Source organism: Drosophila miranda, chromosome XL (assembly GCF_003369915.1).
Source record: "Drosophila miranda strain MSH22 chromosome XL, D.miranda_PacBio2.1, whole genome shotgun sequence".
Classification (NCBI taxonomy): domain Eukaryota; kingdom Metazoa; phylum Arthropoda; class Insecta; order Diptera; family Drosophilidae; genus Drosophila; species Drosophila miranda.
The window spans coordinates 21,638,540-21,660,032 of NC_046673.1; the positions used below are offsets into that span (position 1 = coordinate 21,638,540).

At 44.1% G+C, this 21,493-nt stretch overlaps 1 protein-coding gene across 3 annotated transcripts in view; it reads left to right on the forward strand.

Annotated features, from left to right (window-relative positions):
- Positions 1-21,493, forward strand: part of LOC108164788 — an 80,936-nt gene that overhangs the window by 22,570 nt on the left and 36,873 nt on the right. For all 3 annotated transcript variants that reach the window (XM_033392147.1, XM_033392161.1, XM_033392158.1), the window contains one exon: positions 16,154-16,224. The gene's annotated coding sequence lies outside the window, so the exon portion shown is untranslated. The remainder of the gene's footprint in view (positions 1-16,153; positions 16,225-21,493) is intronic.

Below are 21,493 nucleotides of genomic sequence, written 5' to 3' on the forward strand. Positions count from 1 at the left end.
CTCGTCTGCGTGGAGGGTTTATTACGAGCAAATGAAATGCACGCCATATGAAGTGTAATATTTCATCGAAGTCAGACGGATAGACGAGAGCCGAAATGTTCGGAGCGGGCGGGGAGTGGTTCCGCGGTGGGGCGGATGTCAGGTATAAATAAATAGATTTATTGCCCCACTCGCTGCGTTTAACTGTGGAGAGATGCCGTAATTTATGCCGGCCATAAGACATTTGAATTAATTTCTCCGGCTTTATCAATACTTTGGCCCCCAGACGATTCATTTCGTTTCGCTAATGAGACCTCGACCTCGCCTTAAAGCTGCAACAAGAAGCCGCCCCGAAAGACTTTTGTTGCACGTTCTCTTGAGTACTTTTGCGGGTTTTTCTTTGCATTCATGAGTTGCTTTTAGATAACAAAAACTAACCAAGAGTCGAGATCACGCACAACACTAACTATACCAGGGACAGCAGAGCCCTGGGTAGGTGACGACTGCAAAGTACTTCTACTTCGACTTAAAGTGCATTTCTGTCTCTAGATCATGCCCATGCCCAGCCCATGTGTTTGAAGTTTTGTTGCACAAAGTGGTGGCAGTGCAACTAAGAGATTTTTGCCCCCGAGAAGAATGGCCAAGAAAATCAGAAACTTTTCCAAAGAGTTTTAGCCCACTCCGGTTTGAGAACAGTCCAAGGGTGGAGCTGGCACTGGGATTAGGTATAGACATGGATGGGAATACTTTTAAAGAGGACTGTGCCATCGATTGTGTGGCCATCTGTACATCACTTGTATCTGTCTATTAAATTATCTCTTATTAATTTTGAATGTATCCATGGCCCAAGAACAAATTAAATAACAAGAGTTACAAGTTTCTGCCACACCGAACTGCCGGATAGCCGGATGGCCGGATTGCCGGATTGCCAAATTGCCATATTTCCGGATGAATATTCCATCCCTTCCATCGTGAGTCACGAATTAAGCTACTTAAACAATAATTGACTTCAACAAACTGCATTTGTTGCGCATTTATCTTGAGGCATCCGCGTTGTGCTCCAACTATTTACACAACGATGGTGGCAAGGGGATGGGGGACGGAGTCTAAAGCTAGCGATGGAGCCACAGCGAAACCACTCAGCCAACCTTCCTCCACCCCCCCTATTTGCCCCCCCAACATTGCATTGAAAGCAACTGAAGAGCCGCAAAAGATAGAAAAAAATATATATATAGGGGGAAGTAAACTTTAACGTTCGCGAGGGAAGGCCCAGCGTCAGAAGAGTCGCTTGAAGTGAGGTCTCGAGTGCGGGTCGGGTTTTGTTTACACACCCGAGAACCCCAGAACCCCATAACCCCACAGAACTCCAGAAGCCGCCATCCTGTTGCTCTCAAGCAAGAAACTGCGGTTGCTGTGAGTTACACTGAGCGAAAAAGTCACCCATGAAGTGGGGGAAATGCAGAGAAAAGTGGGGGAGCATGCACCAACTGGTTTCGTTGAGTGTGCGGGAGGCATAGACTCCATCAAATTGCAATATCCGCGACAGTGACATCGACATTAAGCCGAAGCCCACATCTGGATATCGATGGCCTTTGTCGCTCTCCCTCTCCCCCACTCTCTCTCTCTCTGTCTCTCAAGATTAATGCATTTTTAGCCTGGCAGAAAGAGTCTTTACTTAGTTCGTTGTTGGTATAAGATACTCTTAATACTCTGGTTACACTTCCAAATGAGCAGCAGCAGCCGCCGTCTCTTCTCTTGCCACCTGTTCGGTGGTCTTCTTCTTTGCATATCGATGGCACTAACTTGCCTCATGGGGACGAAGCCGCCACCGTGATTGATGGGTTGCACATTGATCAGGCTTAAATACTTTCAATTTGGGCGTCGTTCGTGGCGGCATCTGTTGCATATTTTGCATTGGAGTGGCAAATGTTACTTTCTGTGGAATTTTATTGGTGAACTTTGGTATTTTGGATACTTTTTCTGCTGTTGGTGTATTGATGGAGGCTGGTGTGCCTGGGAAAAAGGTCTTTTGATAGAGGTTTCGATTTAGGAATGTTGATTTCCATCGAAGCATTGAAGCAAATCACTTTCACACGGCACAATATGATAACAGGAAAATCACAAGCAATTTCCATTAGCGCGGGCGATGGTACTCGTAAAATAATTTATTAAAACTCCTGTTGAGGCTCCCCACGGCACTGGCAGTATGGCAGAATGGCAGAATGACGCAATGGCGTCACAAAATAATAAAATGGCAGAGTGACAAAGTTGCAATTGAATTAAAATTTTCCACATGCCACAAAGCAAAAAGCAGCGTCAGATTGTTGTCACGGGCATTACAGACACAAACAACTAATTGAATTATCTTTAATTAATGTGGGAAAAACAAGGTGAATAAATTGGAAAAACAATAAAACATGCACAAGAGTAAAAAAAAGAAACGAGGAAAAACAATAACAAAAAACTGCCAGTTAAAGTGAGTGGAAAACTTGTCGTCAGGTGGTGGCGCCTCGCCCCTGTGGCAAACTGCATTCCAACAATGTGGAGCATTTGACTCCTTGTTGGTGTAATCGTTGGTGTTGTTGTTGTTGTTGTTTTCTTCTGATAAAAAAAGGAACTCGCAAGCACGTGGATAATTTTAATTTTATGTACTTTTCTCTGTTGGCAAAACACACAGCTATGCGCTCACTCACACATGGGTGAAAACTTTCCAAAAATTGTTTCGCTAACGACAACAACTGGAGGTACAACAACAGCAACAAAACGCAGCAGTAGCAGCTATAAATCTTAGCATACCGCAGGGCCCTCAACCCCACATGAGGCGCCACAATGTGGCTTAAGCAATTTGTGCAGCAGCAGCAACAACAACAACAAGCCAGCAATAGCACGACTCCAAGAGCAACTACAACTCCATCATCAACTCCAACACCAACACCAGCAACAACACCAACAACGAACGCTAGAAATAACAGTTGGTCTGCCGTTGCTTTGGTTTTTCCTTGAATTATCTTATCAAACTTAACATGTATCTCTACAACAGGGTATTATTTTCTAACCTGAATTTCATTCCGATGTCAGCTAGAAATATTATGGAAGTCCATCCGATGTGGTCTTGTCTATGTCTATCGAGGAACAACAGCCCCGTCATCAGTATTCTCGGTACTTAGATAATGGCTACCGATTCAGATCCCTTTTTGGCCAAGTTTTGTATATTCACATATGTATACATGAGTCTGCAATGCCGAATTTGTGATTGAATCAAATATCAAATACGATTATCTTTCGAAATAGCTCACTCGTTGCATTATGTTCTTCATTCTTTGCCCAAAATTGTTATGTCCTCTGCAAGGGTATAGGAGCATGAGCCGTCTTGCTGAAAAGTATGTGCACAGTCCCTGCTGAAAAGCATGTGCACACAGGCTCCGCATACAGAACGCTTCGGCATTAGTTTTAGTTTTCACATCACATGACGCTCGGGGGTGTCATATTGAAAAAAATTGTTTTCAAATTGGGGCAAGCGAAAAAACTATAAAAAAAGATAAATGAAACAAAAACAGAGGGAGAGGGAGAGGGAGAGAGAGAGTGAGAGAAGAAGAATGAGGGAAACCGAAATACAAAAAAAAAAACAAAGGAGCGAAGAGCATGGGAATACATGGGAATCGTACGTAGAATACAAAAAGCAAGGAAACAAATAGCCGCCGGCCAGCAACAGCAGCAACAAATTTTTGTTTCGAAATTAATTGCAGTGGTTTGCAAAAAACAGACAGAGAAAACTTAAAAAAAGGGGAGAAAAAAGGCAGAAAAGAGCAACAACAGAGTTGGGGCCGAGGCAGTGGCAAGTTTTAGTTTTTGAAGCCAAAGTTAAACAATTAACTAGGCAGGGACCCTTCTCGGTGGAGGAGGAGCTGGAAACAGTTTCGGAGTGACTTGGAGAGGAGAAGGCGGACGAGGGAAGGCGAAGCTCAAGATACCCTGGAAAGACTCTACCGCTTTGAGGTCTCCCCAGTGTGGATTAGCAATGAGCTCCTAGAACACTGCATCTGCAAGGGTATAAAAAGATTGGATTCTTTATCAGTGGAGCATGGGGCCTAAGAGTGAGAGCAAAAAAAGATATTCATTCAGACAAGTTGACATAATGATGGCCGACAGCGGACATGTGATGGCCGAAACGCCGGCTGATGGCCGGAAATGAATGATAGATGGTCGAGTGTCAAATGGTTTTCATGCATACAGTTTTCTGAGGACATGCCTCGAATCGAATGAATGGATTTTCATGAATAGAAAGAAAGATACCAAATGGTCACTAATGAAAGCCAATGAATAGAGCTTGAGCATTCGTTAAGCAAACGAAAAGGTAAGGAGATATAAATTATTATTATTTTGGGAGCTGGAACTGCTGCAATCATAAAATTGTATGAATAATACCCAAATGAATATGAATGAGTGCCATCGGACAGCGAGTGAGTGCATTCAGTAGTTTGTGAGTGCAACCAATTAATACGCCATTTGTATGCAGAAACGCTCGTCACTGCGTGGCTGGCGTGGCTGGCGTGGCGCCACCGTTGTTTGCATTCGAGTTGCAGTTGGCAGTGCCCCCCCTGTCGCTGCTCGTGTGTTTACTGTACCTGCTGTCCCCTGTCGTTGTGTGTTTACCGTACCATGTCCCCAGACATGTGCACTCGATTTCTACAATACATGTATGCACATACGAGTGTCTGTGTGTGTGTGTGCTGATATGCGCGTACGCTTGGCATTTGCATTCTTTAATGTTATGTTTATTGATTTGGTTCGAGTGCTGTTTAATGAATTGCAAATATACATCGGAATCAACTGATTTTGAGTGTATTTTCGGGTGTATTCACACGTGTGCGCATATGTACGTGTGCGTAAATATTATGTGTAATACTGCCCCAAATGACAACATCGACAGACAATCAAAATTCATTTATGTCAATCGCGGAAAATTACTGCAAAAGTTTGCATATTCCACGAATTGGGGGCACATATGACATACTTGTATATTCGAATAGTTATCTGTGGAAAGCCAAGACTGTGAGAAATATGCACGAGTATGAATATGAATTTGTTAATGGAGATTCCCGTCGATTCGTGGGGTTTCGTTGTGGCTTCAATCATCTCCTGGGCAGATATTTGCTCAATGCTTCAATGATTGAATACTGTCCCCATTCTTTGGCCCCCCTTCTCATGGTTCTATTACCACTATTTATTCGTTCAATCTTACTATTTGTACATCATCTGTTTTCGATGCCCTGAATGTCACTCTCTCCTGTACGAGTATCTTTATTGGCATATCTTGAGCAAATATCCTTCGTTCAATATATGAAAATTTTGGCTTAGCCACGCCCCTTTTCGCACTATATAAATTAATCAATTACAGATGCACACACCCGCAGTGCTGCAACAACATATTCGTCCCAGTGTCTGAGTGTCTGAGTGTCGTGTCCGCTCCAGACGCTGCTCCGATCCGAAAGAGGCAGCCCATCACAATGCTACAGCTCAACTGTCGATTGGAGTTGTCGTTGCATGACAGACGATTGCACAAACATGGCCAACAGAGAGGGAGAGAGATGGTAATGGAGGGGGACAAAGGGAGACCTACAGCACTCTGTGGGTAGTATCCTGCTGCCCTGCTGCCCTGCTGTCTCCTTTGGCTGTTTGTTGTGTGCTCGTCTATAAATCATGTTAATTACGTTATAGCAAATAATTTTCCTGCATTTCCACTCACCCAGACAACCACCGCAACCACTCGCCCACTGACAGCATGTCTTGCATAGACAGATTGCCGCCGCCGCCGCTCGTCCTTCCACTCAGTGTCCCCATTTCGTCACTGCCACTGCCACTGCCACTGCCACATTTGCCACCCACTCCTGCACTCAGGGAGTACAAGTACGAGTTCGAGTACGAGTACGAGTGCTCGTACATTCGTGAGTTTGCGTTTGCGTTTGCGTTTGCACTCGCATTCGCTCTGGTCACATGTAAAATGCATCACTTATTTGCCTTTGCTGGCATGCGGCTGGCAATACTTATTTGTGGTCGGTCTCCGAACAACAGCCACCCCCAAAACATCATCCAAAGCCCCCATTCGCACCCGTCCATCCAATAAGTTCCGAAATCATTTGAATGGCATGGATTTGTGACTCCACAAAGAGTCTGTCTTTAATCTCGAACACTCTAAAAACTGTTTTGGAAACGGTTTAAAAAGCACAATAATCCCATCATCTTTTCACGTACTATTATAAAATCTATCTTTAAGTATTTCATACCCTGTAGTTGTATATTTTTCCTGCTACTAAACTTTTTTGAATACTGTTTATTCCGTACTCAATACATCTATCCTTGGATTCAAGGATTCTTCTGCTGGTGGCCTCTTATGCGCCGGACAATGGATGTTGCAATATAACGGCTGTTCAAGAGGCGACAACACTTGACGGGGGGGAAAAACGGGCATTTTCTTAACATGATTTCATTCTTTCATTTCCTTTCGTATCGGTCTTTGTTCCGTTCTCGAGGCAGGCAGCCAAGTGGACAGCCTCTGGATGTGGTTTGGTTTTCGGTCAAGAGATATTCGACACGAAATCGCTTAGACAATGGGCCGATAGGCATCTCCACTGGCATCATCATCATGACTCCCCCGACGCCCAGTGTCCCCCGAACTGTGCCCGGTCAGCGGCAAGTGTCAGGCCGTGAGTGGGTTCTTGCCACTAATTTCGTCTTCCTTTCCTTTGGCTTCGTTTCGTTTCAGTTTGCATATGTGGCACATCCTTGAGGCTCTCCCTGTCCTATAAATCCGATATATGTACATGGTGGAGAGGGAGGGCCGGGGGAATAAGTATGCCAATTGTAAGGTTAACATTTGGGCAGCTCGTTTAATGCAGTGGAAAAATGATTTGACTGCCGAGGCATCCTCCGTTTGTGCGGTTGCTCCACTTGTGGGTTCGAACCCAAAGTCCGAGTCCGAGTCCGAGTCCGCTTCGAGTGTCTCCATCTCTGGTTTTCCTTCTATTTTTCTTTTCCTTGTGTGGCGCTGTGTAGGTTGTGGGAAATTTATGATTTGCCGAGTGACTTTGAAAATCAGGCAGCGGCAGCCTCCAAGTCCTTTTGCCTTTTGTTGCCTTGGCGTTGGCCTTCTTCTTCTTCTGCATCTTCTGTTGCTGCCTTTGCCCCTGGTCTTGTTCCCTTTTGCCTCTGCTTTTTTTTTTCGTTTCGTTTCGCTTGACATTTTACTTTTGGCGCTTGCCTTTTCACATTTCCCATTTTATTTTTCAAGCCGTTTTTTGTTTGTGGTATTTTTTGTGACTGACAAACATATTCCATGCTTTGACTTTGACTCTTGTTTGCCACTGACAAAAGCGGGGCCATAACCATACCCTATCCTTCCGCCCAGGAGCTGTTATGCTGCTGGCAAACGACCATTTCTTTTTGTTCACCATGGCGTATACGCTATTTCGGGATCTCAGTTGGCTTGCAGCTGTTTCCTAACGAAGGATATCACCTTGACCACAGTTTATAGAACATACAAATTACGCTTTTTCCATGTGGAAAGACAACGAATGGGAGAGAGGGAGAGCATTCAAGATTCGGTTTAGGTCTCACTGAAACAGTGTGTTCGGCTCTTTTGTGTTTTTAATTATTTTCTTATGCCTCACTTAAGCCACCACAGCCAACGGCCGCACCAGCCATCGCCCCTCTCTGCAACCCTTTGTGGCATATTGAGTGCTTTGTAATTTTTGTGAATCTTAAGCCTTTCCACCACACCATCCTTGCACCATGCAGCATCCCTTCCAGACCTGCGACAGACCTGCCTTTTCTTGGCCACGATTCAACCTAAAAATAAAGAAGCGTATCAATAAAAGGGATTTGTGTGTTGTGAGAGAGGGCAGCCATTGCAGAGGGTATGATGATTTGGCAGAGATGTTCGCCAATGCCAATGCCAATGCCAAGCAAGTACATATATCTTTTTATATGAAGACTATCTAGATCTTTGAAATACTCTGCACTTGTGTGCACTTTTTCGATGAAATATGTCTGCATCTGCAAGAATATATCTTGTAGAGCGCTCGCTAGCTGCCAGGGTATCCCAAGCATGGGCTTTTCTTCTTCGATTCTTGTGTTGCTGTTGCTGTCGCGATTTAATCTTTGGCTGCTGCTGTGGATAATTGCGAGCTTAAGCAGGCGCATAAAAGTCATTACGTTGACTGCCACAGAATGAGCAATTTAGATTTATTCTAATTAGTGGCCCAACCAGCGAGCAGCGAGCAGCGAACAGCAGCTTCAACATCAACATCATATCCTCCAGCATCCAGCATTCGCTTCAAATGCTAATCAGTGATGCCCCAAAGCAGCGGCAAGGGGCTGAATGCCAGGGGATGAATGAATGAATGAATGAATGAGGGTACAGGCATTGAAAAATGTCGCATCTTAGGCGATGAAGTTGCTTGGAAAATTAAGTTTTGGCCACGAAAAAGAACAAGTGGCGGCAGCAGCTGTTGTTAGACAAAGTACTTGGCTGAAGGGTATCAAGAGCAGAGCGGGTAGAACCAGCTTTTTACTTAATGGGATTTCTGACTAAGAATTATTCAGTTTCTGGGGGCTGCCTATCGGGCTATGGGGATGGCAATGACTACATGATCGAGTGATGTATCAAATGATGATTCGTATCAAAAGGGTATCCATCATTCGAGAGGCATCCATTGGTTCCGCCGCATGGACAGCAGCAGCAGCAGCGGCATAAGCCGAAGGCTCATTTAATTTTCAAAAAGTAAGTCCGTCCACATTTCCAATAGGGAAACAAATTGCTCGGATCCCACGTGTGAATTAGCTCTAAAGCCAACAGAGAATTTTTTTTCAATTTAAGAGCGATTCGAAGAGAAGGCGAAGGAGAATGAAGGCCCTCATTGTGGGGGCTCAGTGCAAATCAGAGGCAACTGTTTTATGGGATTAGGATTCTTAGGTGGTTCTTGCTCTTGTCTTCTGGATTCCTGAAAATTATTTAATTACAGACGAAAACTGTTTAGCTACGGAATGAAACAATGGCACGAAATGGCATGAAATCAGCTACTACGAGTATTCACACGGTTAGCCCACATATTAACAACTTTAAGGGCACTCGCAGTACACTCGTAGTACTCCCACTTGTGGCTGCAGCCCTCTCGATGCCCAACAAGAACCAAAAGCAATTAATTGGCTTTCAACCTCGAAACTTCACTCGAAACCTGGCTGGGAAAGGCCTTCGGCAGAAGCAAACCTCAGAGTGGTGCTATGTTGATGGTGCTGCCATATTAATTATCCAAACAACGCAAACACTTTCGTTGCAAACATTTTCATCGCAATTGTTGCTGTTGTTCCTGTTGCTGTTGTTGTTGGTGTCGCTGTCTCGGCCATTAAATATTTAACGCCTGCCAAAACACTAATGACAAACACTAAAACTCAACACTAAATTTGAAATGCTTTAAAATTTTATTTAAGCATCCATTAAGGGGTCGCCCGCTCTCTCTCTTTCTCTGCGAAATAAACGCAACATAAAATCAAGCAAGGCCAAATAAATTTGACGCTTTAAGATGTGCCACAACACCGCGCTGCCAGTGCCCCACACTCTCACTGGGCTCCCTGTCTGTGGCACACATTGTTTGTGTGTGTTTTTGCTTGTGTTTGTGTGTGTGTCCTGGGCAGAGGAGTCACTATTTTGACGGTGTGGCAGAGTTTGTTTTTATTGCACGTGCTTGCTTTTAACGATTTGCTTTTGTTTTGTACCTTAAAGTGCAGCGCACAGACCAGAAATATGCCATACGATTCCCCGGGAAAGTATGCGACAGAAGGCACTTTTCGCGACACACTACCCACAGGGAAAGCTCTGAGATGGGATCTGCAGAGGTTTGATCTGCTACCAATACTGATATCCATCCAAAGGAGGAGACTTACTGATATATACCTTGGATTTCAATCAAGTCGAGCTCCTTAACAATTTATTAACTTTTGTAAAGACATTATTTATTCATAAGGCTTTGATCGAATGGGAGCGCCCCAGAAAGTATGCCATATTTTCGAATATCGCCAACAGAGAGATGGATGTTCTCGAGCATCATTAAATTTGCGGTTGAATTTGAAGGCCGGGGTATCGCTACGTCGAACTGTTTTTGTGTGGATCTTTCAAACATTCTTTGCAGCTACCCAGAGATGCCAGAGCACAGAGGAACGGTGGGATGGTGGCACGGTAGGAGGAGACGGAGGGACAGCCTCGTCTGTCGGAGCTGAAACTGTTCCGTTTTCCTTTACCGAAGGAAAGACCAGGAGCCATAGCCAGCGACAGCCATACAATTTTAATCACATTAAGTTCGCGCTGTCGAAAGAACGGGAAAGAGATGCAGCAAAGGAGCAAGAGAAAGAGAGATAGAGGCAGAGAGACTACTTCCTTCCACTTTGCCCTCAGCCAGGCTTCGTCCTGTGTACGTTTGTGTGCCTGTGTGTCTGTGTGTCTGTGTGTCTGTGTGTGTTTGTTTGTAATGAATATTTGCAAGTTGTGCCTTGAGTTTTCAGTGCAAACAAACTTAAAAACTGTAGCGCACTCAAGCAAAATAAATACTTGAGCAACAGCGACAGTGAAAAAAAAAGTAGGAGAAATGTAAAGGGTAGGCTCAGGAGTACTCGATGATCTAGACACTCTCTAGAAGATATATTGTTCCTCGTCCAATTTCGTTGGATATCCAACAAAACTCATGAAAATATCTTCTCTTTCGACCTGTGATGCTGTGGTCTATGCAATGTGGAAACAAACCGCATGGCTCTTAGGGAATTTGCTGTAGATACTTTAAGAAAATAAACATTTATGCTTTAAATTATAAAGAGTATAAAAGTGCATTAATTATAGCATGATACATATGTATTCAAGTCAGCTACGATTTCGTAAATAAAAGGCATTTAGGCAAACGTGGAGGCGCACCAACATTTAGTAAGTTTTTTGGAACATTTTGAAAGATCTTAGATTTGGATGTATCCATTAAAATTATTCTGTAATGGTCATATTTTTGTGGAAGTCATCACACCCACCTCTAAAAAGGGTATCAGTAAGTGGGCGGACCGTAGGAGAGGGGTAAAAAGAGCTGGATCCCCACCATATCTCACACAGTCTCTTGCGCTCTGTTCCTCTCTCACGCTTCTTTTTCCTGTGCAAAAATTTATTTGGTTAAGTGACTTTGAGCCCCCAAGCAGCTGTGTGTGTGTGTGCGGATATGCGGATATGCGGGTGAGAGAAAGAGGAGCTATCACAAGGGGGGTACATGCATATTGAAACAAAGTGTGTGCTCGCGTATTGCGTATACGCAGCGTGGCCTCCAAAAAACCAATTAAATGAAAAAATCTCAAAGCCAAGTTGCGGCATCCGATGGTGGGGACATGAATTGCACGCGGGCGTGCCAGCAAGGCAGCCAATCATTAGCTTAAGGCTCGAGGATTTATCGGAGATTGCGTAAAAAATGTGCAGGCAGATTCACTAATGCAGTGGCGATGAAAGCCCCCTCGAAATGGAATGAAAATTGTGGATATTCTGGAAATCAGGGGTATGTACATAAGAGCCTGGGACATTCACACAAACTTTCCCAAAATTAATAACAACTATTTTAAGCAGAGATAAAATGTTGCTCTGAAAGTTTGGCCAAAATATTTTCCTGGAAAAGTTTGGAAACTCTTCAAAATGGCTATAAATGTCAAGGAAATATTTGAAATATTTGTGAACTTTCGTAAATAGTACTTAAGCAAAGAAGGTTTCCTTTTGGATGTTTTTTGGATATTTTTGCATCATTTGGAAACTGTGTTCCCCTGCAACCCCCCATAAGTACCCAATTCTCACACACCCCTGTTGTGGCAAAAAACTGCAGCAGAATGCGATGCTAATGATACAGACCTTGTACCGCCCATAGAACAGAGCCCACCTCCCGCCCAATACCGCCCCCCAATCACTTCGTGGAACCCTAAGGATGGCATGCCCTGGCAAATGCAAATCCAAAATCAAAAGCTCACTTTAGCTTTCCCAATGTGGTACGGGGGGGCCGCAAAACTTGGCGGCAAAAGTACACAATAAATTTGCATGCCACACACGGAACACGGAACACAAAACACATACACATACGCGCAGCGCACTTTTCTGAATAGAAATTGTTAGCACACAATGCCAGGGCAACCCACAACCCACAGACAGGACCCTAAAAACGGAGAGGCGAGAGTGAGAGAGGGGTGCGCGGTAAGAGTTTGGGCACTCGGGTGCAAAAAACGACTGATAGAGATAGAGATAGAGATAGAGACATATGCATAATGCCTAATAATCCGCATATTGTAGTGTCTGTATTATATGACTGTCGGACCACCAGTCCTCATCGTCATCGTCGTCGTGGTCGTCAGCTTGCAACACTGTGTGGCAAAAGGCGAATGTCATTATGTGGTCGCCACAGACCCAGACACAGACAGAGCCACAAACACAAACACAGCCAAACACTGCCGCAACCTCCAACACTCGTATGCAAATATTGTATAAAAATTGCGGCTTAATCACGGCGCTGCAACACGAGCAATCCTCCAGTTGGTGGCTGAATGCGAATGCGAATGCCGCCAGGCATTGCCGCCAAAGTGCCTCAAAATGCAGTCAGAACAGCGCACGGAACAGTGGGGCCAAATTTTGCATTTTCAAATGAGATTCCATTCCTTCACAAGTGGTTTCTTTTCTCCAGGCGTAATCGGACTCTTTAGGCACTGCACCACTGTGCCGGCGGGGCATTTATATATCGATGTGAAGCTTAGACGACGCCTGCCAGACTGCCACTGTGCCACAGACAAGTGTCGCTGCCACAGCTAGCCGTGGGGTAAGTCCCATGCCTCTTTGGCAAGGCTCCACATGGCTCCGTCGCTTCACCGCTGCATTATGTATTTGTGCTCATGTGTGGCCTGTTCCTGTGGCTCCACTGGCACACCACTGGTGGCACCATCCCCAGTCCCAGTCCCAGTCCTGTGCCCCGCTCTGCTCTGGATGGTTTTTATGCCCGCAGATTTGGGTTAAAAGTAGCTTCCCTTGTGTATTTAATAGCATTCGTATTCCTGGTCGTGGTTCTGCTTCGTCTTCATCTTTTCCATATAGCTGCAATTGTAATACAGAAAAGGGATATGGGGGGCTCCTTCAGCAGTTTTGTTTGGCATCTCATCCAACTCTCAGCTCTCAATTGAGAGGAGAAGAGAGGGAGAATATGTTGGGGAGGAGTTTCCTTACATCAGTTCCCTTGCTTTTCTATGCAAATTTTTCAGGTTTCAGGACTTTGGGCTGCTATTCGATGTTCTACAATGCAATATATAGTATTATATATACATAAATGTAGGAGCATGCATTTCCTTTTGAATTCCACTCACATTCCTATTGCTTTTCAATCCCATCTCTGCTCTCCTCCTCTACCATCGCCGACACTTCAGCTACTCTTGTCCGCCTGGTCACACTTGAATACAAAAGAGGCTGAGAAAGTGGCTAAGGCTGAGGCTGGGAGCTGTGGGTAGGGAATGCTTAGTTATTTCTTTGCTCTGGCACTTAAGACTTTAATGGCACAACAAATGAAATTACAATTTGAAACAGAAATCATTAGGCAAATGGAACGTTGCGGAAAAGCGGTGGGGAAAAAACTTTAGGCATATACAGGGAAAGGCAAATAGAACAGTAAACATCTCATTGCTGTTATTAATTAAGTGGCATTAACTGCCAAAGCCAGAAAGTCCCAGACCCATTGCCAAATCATTAGCAGCCCCACCAACAGTGCCACTCAAACAGAAAGAGAGAAAAACCAAAGACACCAACAGCAGTGACAGCATTGGCGAAGTTTCGAACGAAAACCTAGGAAATTTTCACGATTGCACGGTGTGACAAAATGAAAACTTTTGCCTGTGCTTTGAACGAGACAAAAATAAAGCTGTAGCCCTGGATGAGTAGAGCACATGCCCAAAAAATGGCTATATCTAAAGATATATCAAGTCAAAGTTGAATTGAATGAATCCATATATTCTAATTCTCTCAACTTAAAGTTGCTTTGTTTTCGTATGGTAAGGTTCAACAATACCGCAGTTGCACAAAAACAAAACCTACAAATTTGAGCTTCACCAATATCAGTTTTAGACCATTCATTAACACCAATAACATTCCAACACAAATAAATGTATATCAAAATAAACTACACCAACGCCAAATACGTTTCAACAACAACAGACTAATAAGTTACGCCATCGATAGTATTGAAAGCTAAATACAAAAACAGTTACACCAACGGCATATTCAACAACAGTGGAACAGTTATATAAACAAATACGATTCACCAACAACAGATGCACTCGTACTCACAAAAAACATCATGAAAAGCTAAAACATATTGCAAATACTATCTACATTAAAAATTAAATGAGCTTAATGCACTCCCACACCACCACACAAATTAATAGCAGCTGTACACACCCATACAGCAGATGCAACAATACACAACAGAATCGAATGTGCGTAGTCCGTAACAAAAGAACAATATCAGCAACACCAACAGATACACAACAACAAATCAACGAAGCAACAACAAATTAACAGCAGGGACTGTGGCAGGAGAAACAATTAAAGCCGATAGCAACAAAAAATAGCAAGAAGAAAAAAGCCAAAAACAATACAACTACAATCTCATATCATTAGATTTAATTGATTGGGCCTAACCAACCACATCAGCAACAGGCAATCGAAGGACAGAGAATAGAGTCCCATATTCTGGATTGGGGGACTGCTGTTTCTGTTTTTGGACTAAGGACTGCTATTGCTTTTTGTGTGGCGTATGGACTGTGGCGAATGAATATGACCACAGAAGTGGATATAAAAATGTTTTGTGCCACAAAATTTGATTGTAATTGGAAATTGTCATAGGTTAACCATTGGGAGCAGCACACACACACAGGAAGCAAGAAAACGATTAAGATATCCGATATAGTAAAACCAATTCAAAAGAAAGACTTGTCAAACAGATCATCAAAGTCAAAACCAATTTGTAGTTAATTGGCGGACAAAATGGCATTTAAACTCTGGATGTAAAAGCAGTTTCTGTAAGTTTCGAATCGAATGATTTCCAGCTTCATGAATGCTAAATGAGTTTCTGAAGACTTAACCATGTTGCCATTTCATTTTCATTGTGCAGAGTAAACTGAACAAGAACATTTTCGACATTTTCGTGTCAAACCGTAAGTGAAATGATTCGGAAATGTGAGTGAGCATCGGAGTCTATGTCAGACTCTAAACAATGTCAAATTGTCAGTGGATCTCACCATGAACCATGTAGCACCATGATGAATGATGGCACGTTGGAAAGACATGCAATGGGCTCTCGGTCTGTCGGTCTGTCGGGCTGTTTTGGAGTGCATGTCGGAGCTGGGCTGTAATGAGCAAATGAGTAAATGAGTGAATGGCTGGCTGACTGCATCAGACCGATGAAGCGGAAAGAACCTTTTCGCACATCGCACGATTCATCGTCCTGAAATTTTATAATTGATGCTCCACTGGGAGAAATACGCGCACTTTGGACTTGTTTCTGCTGCCTGTTGGGCTCGCTCGCTTCGCTCAGTGCCCCTGTGTTTGAGGGAGTGGAAGGGAAGGGCTGTCTGACCGATAATTTCACAAGTATATTGATTCAGTTCAGATTCGCTTACTGCTGCTCCATGTTAGCCACTCTTCACTGTATGCCCGTGCCCCTCTCTGGGCCCCGTGTGAACACTGGCAGCTGCCACTCTTGCCATTATTTAACATTAATTTATGCATTACTAGAGAGAGCTTAAATTAATCAGAGAATTTGCCAAAGGAAACCAAACCGAAATTAAATTTGCCACAAAAAGCTTTTCCACAAACCAAACCCAACCAAAAGAGAGAGCAGCGGCAAAGAGGAAAAGCCGTGTCGAACAAAGAGTACAATTTAGTTAAGGCAAAAAGGGATTACTCTCAACCAAAGACAAAGCAAGTGCACAAATTAAAAACACATTTTACATATACATGTATGTATGTATAAGCTGTACATTAAATAGAAGCACAATGCATTTTCCTTGCAAATGAAATCCTTTCGTACGCCACCTGTTGACACTTTATTCATTTAAAGTTTTCCCATTTTCTTGTCAGCTTTCTGTTTTCCAGCAACTAAAACCGAAGCCAAGCCACATCCGGATCAGCCCAAAGCGACAGCACTCTAGGTGAGTCCTGGACCTCTACTGCATGTCTATTCATATCTTCTCCATGATATAAACACGATTTCACCTGTCTAATTGGAGGTAGTTCAAAGGGGGCGGTTCAAGGGATAGCACATGGGTCCAGTGAACTTTGGCGAGTAATTGGTAGGCATCACGGAGATTTCTCCCTAGTGTCAGCCTAGTCTTATTCATAAGATAGTTCCGCTTCAAGTTCCCTCACAGTCGTGTCTTCTAGCAAAATCTACTTTCCGAGACATCATCTAGCACCAGTCACATCGCAGGGATTCTGGCAAATTTAAAATGCATCTCAAAGATCGAAAACTTGTGTCACAGTTGCCCATCATCTCTCTGGCACTCTTTGATGCGCTGCTGAGTATCTGTTGGTCGATCATTGGCTTTAACTTTGATGTGCTCGTGCGATTCCTCTCAAAGTCAGTCAGTTCCTCTGACAGCCGCCTCTGGCAGTTCTCTTGATTTGCAATGTTGTGAGTGGCACTATGTGGCAGAGTGGCAGAGTGGCAGAGTGGCAAGCGGCAAGCGGTAGTCCGGGGGTCACGATTTTCAAATGAAATGCATTTGCAGTGAACTTTTGCTGTGATTTAATGATGTGCCAGAGCCTCGAGCAGGTCCTCGAGAATACTCTCAATACTTACTTGAATAAATTTGAATTCAGGCAGCCAGCCCAGGCAGACTGTGAGTTCGCATACGAGTACCGGTACGAGCACTAGTATATGCAGGCACTTCTATTGCCATTCAGCATTCATCGATATTGTCAGCGACTGAACGTATTTGCGGTTTTAATTAGCTGCAATTATGTGATTAAATGCAATCAGATTCTATGAGCATGGCGCTGCGGACGGTTGCAAAATCACACACAGAAGTGAGATCTGGGGCTCCACTGCATTTTCGCATTGCAATTTTCTGGCGCCGCGGCCATTTTATAAATGCCAATTAATTATGATGACAACAAGCAGTTACAGAATGGAAAACAGCGCCATTTTGACAGATTAATCTGTAAATTGTCATGCATATGCTATATGGTGCTATGTACACGCGAATGAAGGCACATCCGTGACATCCATGAATCCGAGAATGCAAATTCCAGAAAAAATATTGTGATGACTTTTTAATTAAAATTAATAAAATTGTGATTGGTAGATGAAAATGAATAATCAGAGGACAGCAACTATTATTGTTATTATTTTTTGGTTTATTGATTCCGGACAAGTAGCCCGCGTAAGACCGACTATTGGTTGAGTTAAGACTACACTGAATACATATATAAGCATTTCAATATAATAAAGATGATTTACGGTTGAATTTTCGATTGATGGACTGGCAATAAAAGTTATACACAAAATTCAACAAATATAAAATGATTTCAAGCGTGCTCTTCAGAACTAATACAGTGCTATATTTCTGAATATTAGAGAACACTACTATGCCTCAATCTGCTTCTCTCATTCGCCATGCTCTCACGCCAGTCCAAGCAAAGGTATTGAAATATTGCTCATACGCCATGGTGTCTCCCCCCGATGGATATCCAAATACCAATATCCACTTATTAGCTACAGACTCCCCCGGCAGTTGAGTTCCCTGTGCCGTTCTGGCCAACAGACAAATGACCGCTTTTATGGTCAGCAATCAAACACAAGACCACAAATACTTAGACTTATGGAGGGCTAAGGGATATGGACTCAGTCGCACACCGATGTCCTGTATGCAAGCCAGCAAATATGGCATCTATGTAGTATATGCATACTCGCAGGATACTCGTATATTGGGTCCTTGCCAAGTGCCCGAATGTGCTGTCCTCGCTGAGGTCTTGCTCTGGCAAAAGTTCTAATTTTTCAAAAAGGGGGAAGCAACACAAAAAAAACACACACACAAAACCTCAAAACCACAAAATCAACTACAAGCGACTAAAGGATACCCTTTGGGTAGCTTTTCTGCTATACTGCCAGTTGTATTTATTCGATTCTTCCATTGATTTGGTTTTTACATTCGTATTTGTGGCGTGTCTGGCAAGTTTGCGGTACCTCTAAATTCACGCAAGTTCATTCTACCAGATGCAGATCATAGATAAAGATCTTCGAGCACAATATACCCCATGGATGTTCTCGAGTTTCCTGGCGAATAAGAAAACACATTTCTTATTACAAATCGAGGCAAGCAGCGTGCCAAAAGAAAAGACCGTTTCGATCCCCACACCCAGAACCCTGTTTTATTTTCATTCCCATAAGTGAAATAAGTAGGAAAAGAGGAGGCAAAACCAGGGAACCAAACCATCTGACGCACTTATTTTGCGCTTTGAATCCAATCACGTACCAATTTTCCAAATTTAACCTTTTTGAGCCTCGGCCCCGCCACCGGGGGGTGGGTCTGGGCGATTGGGTGATTGGGGGCTGCTGTGGGGTCAGTAGGGTCAGTGGGTTTTGCTGCCAATAAAAACCATTTGCCAGAGTGAAATTTATATGAGCGTGTCGATACAAAAAAAAATAAAATACATATATAACAAGAAGACCAAAAAGAGAACGAAACGAAACGAAAGAGACACGAAAGCAGTGAGAAAAGAACGCTACTGTAAAGTGGAGAGAAGTACAGAGAGGGGAAAGACCGCAGGCCATGGCGTTCTTTGAACCGTTTCAATTGACCGAAGGCACGGGCTATCCAGCTCCGGCACTCCTTCCTATTCTTCATGTGCCGCCCCCCCCACACCGCTCTCCCTTCCACCACCTGCTCATCCATGTCTGCGAGAAATTCGGGGGGTAGTTTCTGCTGGAGATGGCAGTCGCCGCGTGTCACGAACATTCTTTCTTCCCCAAGAAGAGAATTCACTCCATGCCATTTCCAAAAATTCAATTCTTTCTCCAGCCTCGTCTTGCTACCCTCCCGTGAGTGTAACGTAATCTTCCGGGAGTCTACTCCTTCTCGTGACCCCTGCTCATCCCCAAGTGGACTCTCTTTGGCTTGGTTTTCCCGATTCAGCAGCCGCTTTCCATATTAATTTCGAAGTCTGCGTAATTTGAACCGTTTTCCCCAAAGCCCAGTCACAGCCTCTTTGCCGTCTACCATTTTTGCTTCTTTTTCGTTTTTTTCGTTGGCTCCTCCGATGCCTGTAAGCGACACCATAAAATATTGAACGTGTGGGGCAAGTGCACTCACACTCAGACCCATTGGCACAGCCAGACAGACAGGCAGATATGTACATGTACAGAGTGCACTCATATGGGGGGATGAGGGCTCCACTGACCTCGCCAACACTTTGAACCCATCGATGGGGACTCGATTCCTTGGCCTCTCCTCATTCGAGCTTCGAAAAGAACCAGGAAAAGAAGAAGGATTTCGTTTTTTATGCCACTTTTTGGCTTTTGTGCTGCCAACGTCCTGCCCCCCCCCCCCCTCTCCTGACCCCGTTCTCCTGACTCCCGGCTGACGCCTCATTTTCTTTATTTTTTCTGGCAGCACGCGCATTACATTACATTACAACATTGCCGGAATGGGTTCGAGTCCGGCCCCGGCCCCAGCCCCGGCCCCAGCCCCGGCCCGTGCTCCGGCTCCGGGTCCTGCTCCTGTTCCTGCCTTCGGGCGCTAAGTGGGAGACCAGAGAGAAGCATCGTTTTACTTCAACATTTTACTCGCATTTCGGTCAATTGTTGTTTGCCCCACCATTCTATTCGAGAGCAAGTGTGAGTGTCAAGTGAGTGTTTGGGCTATTCATTGGCCGGGAAATGTTTGTGCACTCGAATTTAATGTAATGGATATCCTCGGAGTGGTCTACGAGTATGTTCTTGATCAGCATCATTATCTTCCCATTCCAAATATGTATTTAGCAGATCGAATACATACTAGTATAGCCGCCATATGTACGTACATACATATGTGGAGAACTATCAATCTTTAAGGAATTTAATGGTAGCCTTCCTTTCGGGTTTCGAATGCCAAGAATTCCCAAGTTTTCACCCATGATTTTCCACTCTCTGTGCATCGCTTTTCGCTCGGTTTTTCTTTTCTTTCCATTCCATTTTCATTCGCTGCTCGTATTTTTTTTTTTTTTTTTGCTTACAAATTGATGCCATCTGTTCGACGTTTAATGCCTCGGGATTTTGGCTTGCGTCCTGCAACACTTTCAGCGCTTTTTAATGCAGTGGCTGCATAATTTTTACGCCCGTAAGTCGCCTGCATTATCCGGGCCATAAATCGAACAGGAGACTCCCTCTCTATCTCTCCTCCTTCTGCTGCTTGTGCTGCTGCTGCTGCTGCTGACCCTCGGCCTCCTGCTCCTTTCACATCACTTTTTCTCGCCGGCTACCGAATGCGGTGGAGCAGTTAATTTTGGTCAGCATTCTGCTCGATTTTCACTCGATTTGCCCCGAGTACTCCCCATATTCATGTACTCACACACCCAAGGATCCAAGGACCGGTACACACACCTGACCCGAAAGCCACTTAAGAGCCATTCAAATTACGTTTCATTACGCTTATTGAGGAGGATGGGGGCGGACAGGTAACAAACCGTTTTTATGCGCTATCCATTCCCTGGAAAAGTGCCTTTGGGGCGGGGTCAATTTGCTACCCTACAATACACTCACTCGTAAATGAATGGTATTTAAGTGGTGAGTGGAAAAGGTTGCGGCCTCAAAATTACACCATAGAATTCATAGAATATATTTTAGATTGAAGCTTATCCATTGGTATTTTTCTATCCATTCACGTATCATACGGCAGCGCCCCTCGGTCGCTTGGGTATACAGGGTATACAGCGGTCGATTGGTCCAGCGGAAGGGCAACGGAAGTGGGAATACCCACTTTGTTTTATGGCTCCATTGCCATCGACCCCGTTCCAAACTTTTGAATTCAATTTGTTTGGCAGGCCAAAAGTTATTGATTTAATTCGTATCTGGGGAATGCTTAATCAAAAATATGTACGAGTACGAAAGGAGATACCAAAACGCCAGACACCGGCGAACAACGGACAGCATACAGAAGACAGTGGACCTCGTACTCTTTCCAGAACGGGGAAAATAAGAAAAATGAGACGAGAGAAAAGAAAAGTACAGACAAGTTTGCGAGAAAATGTAAGCGACAATGAGTGTATGATGCTCCTCGTTACCGAATCGAAGTAGAGACCACCTTCAGTACAGAACGAGAGAAACAGAGCAGGCCAGGCCTCCCTTTTGGGGATAGTTGTACTCGTATATCGATTTGGATCATAATTTTCCACGTTGGTTGGCCATGGAACGGTGCTGGCTGTCAGTTATCCTGTCGCCTA